At 35.7% G+C, this 2,127-nt stretch overlaps 1 long non-coding RNA gene across 1 annotated transcript; it reads right to left on the bottom strand.

Moving 5' to 3' along the window:
• Nucleotides 1-705: 705 nt before the first annotated feature.
• Nucleotides 706-1,812, bottom strand: LOC124686141. Its single transcript, XR_006997735.1, has 3 exons — nucleotides 1,652-1,812; nucleotides 1,518-1,567; nucleotides 706-1,270 (listed from the first exon to the last, which is right to left on the bottom strand). It is a non-coding gene; the product is annotated as an uncharacterized LOC124686141 (long non-coding RNA).
• Between the last annotated feature and the right edge of the window lie 315 nt (nucleotides 1,813-2,127).

Raw genomic sequence — 2,127 nt, 5'->3', positions numbered from 1 at the left:
CTTGAAGCATTACCTACAAAATAAAGCTTGCATAAAAGAAATTCAGAAGGATAGTTGTACTGAGTTTTGAACTATGTTGTCTTGCATATATACATATCTTTCTGTTGTAATCCTAATCAAATAAGGCTTTCATAAGCTCCTCATAGCAGTGATAATGCGTGTCTTGCACATAGATAGCAGTACTTTTGAATTCTGATACAACCTTCTCAAGCAGAAAACATATACATGATATAAATTTCAGAGAATAACATGGCGGGAATTTATATTAAAATAGGCAATTAGCAAACTTAATTCTCTCTTAAATATAACAAAATTTCCTATTGAAGTCATTAAGATTGGTTATATGCACTTCCATAAAAACATTTCCTACTGAAGCGGAAAGAAGTAATCATGGTAAATGGCATTAGATTCTATGTTAATTCACATTAAAACTTGCATAATCATAATAATTACAATTACAACATCCTGGATGGTGTATATAGCAAAGCAGCCCACAAAACACTAAACCTGAAGTTAGTGGTAAACATCTAAACTACAAACAAGCCATGGCTCGGGAATTGCTAGACTGAGACATAGAACTCTTCCAGGGTGACTATAGACACTTCATAAGCTCCTCATCAAAACCTCTAACGCCAAGTCGTATGCTGGTGCAATAAAAATATATGAACAAGTACAAAAGCAAATATAGCTCGTACCTTCTTACTTATGCGTTTGCCTTTGAGAAAGTGAGAATTGAACTTAGAATATATTGTATGATCGTAGACATTCAATGCAGGTTTTCTAGCCTGCACAAAGACACAACTGGTTATAGAGTTAGATTAGCCTCCTAGCTTAAGTAAATAATGCCAATGGCCGCCGCAGAAATTTAAATAAATGGCAGCAGTAATGTAGATGACTGGAGTATTACAAGCAGCATCATGTGAACAGAAACTAAACGAGCTTACATAAGTAATTCTTACAAGACATTTTCTTTGAAGGAGCTGCAGAACTCAAACTGGGGAAAATCCAGTTAGTTGGTCAGAAACAAATTACGTGTCACTACAAATAGCGTCATCTCTAGATGGCAAAAGGTGAACTATTTTAACAAGACTGAAAATAAACTACATGAAGAAACTGCTGACTTAACAAGTAGGATGCGCACGCATGCAGTCAAAGAGCAGATCATTGTTCAAGCAAATCGTCAATGCCCAGGCAAATGGACCCAATAAAACAAGAGCATACCTCAACAATTACTTACTGATAACTTCAACGTCACGACACCAACGATGATCTGCGACGAAATGGCGCAAGTATCAGAGGTATAACTGAAAGAAAGTAAATCAGTATGAAAACTATCTTAACAGAGCGTGTCGAGTCTTTTAGTATTCCTTTCTAATATGCAGACACCGATAGACAAGATAAATAAGTATGTTGCCGCTCTTACCTACTAAAATCGCAGATGCAACTTTTGGTGAAAATCACATGTTACAACTTGCAAGGAGCTATAACTAAAAGAGAATGTAAGCATAGTTACTTACAAATACTTTGAATGCATGCTTCAGTGCAGCCAGCTCATAGATCCAGTAGCCTGAAGATTGCAGATATTTAGTCATTATAACAGTTCAACAATGAGATCAAGACACACAACTTAATATTAGAAAGGAATACTTACCTAGGGACCATATTCCGGACTTGGAACCATGTGAAATATACGCAAGAAGTTCAACATGTAAATGGGAGCTCCTACAAGCTTCAGAAGGAAATACAGTGCTTTGTTTAACCAGTCCATAATCATCTGTTTCAAACAACAAATTATGAACAGAAGATATTGTCATCAGCAATTTGAAGTACCTCATAGTCCAGGTATTTTTCTCTCATCAATGAGCCGTATATTTTTGTCATTTGTAAGAAATATATTGAAACACTGAAAAACAATACAATACATGGTGCTAAACTGCTTTTTCAGTAGGAAATAAATAAAGGTTATGGGTATAGCAACCTTCACATAGAGATGAAGGACATGGTTAGCATGGAAGTAGTCAAGTGCTGTCAGGAGCTGCACAAGTCATACACAGAGTTTCTTTGCAGAAAATTAACACAACAAGGAGTCAAAATTTTCAATAATGAAACTTCAGCTACTGAACATCA

This window comes from Lolium rigidum, chromosome 2 (assembly GCF_022539505.1).
Source record: "Lolium rigidum isolate FL_2022 chromosome 2, APGP_CSIRO_Lrig_0.1, whole genome shotgun sequence".
Lineage (NCBI taxonomy): Eukaryota > Viridiplantae > Streptophyta > Magnoliopsida > Poales > Poaceae > Lolium > Lolium rigidum.
The sequence above is the reverse complement of the archived record's forward strand: the minus strand, read 5'-3'. Positions and strand labels throughout refer to the sequence as shown.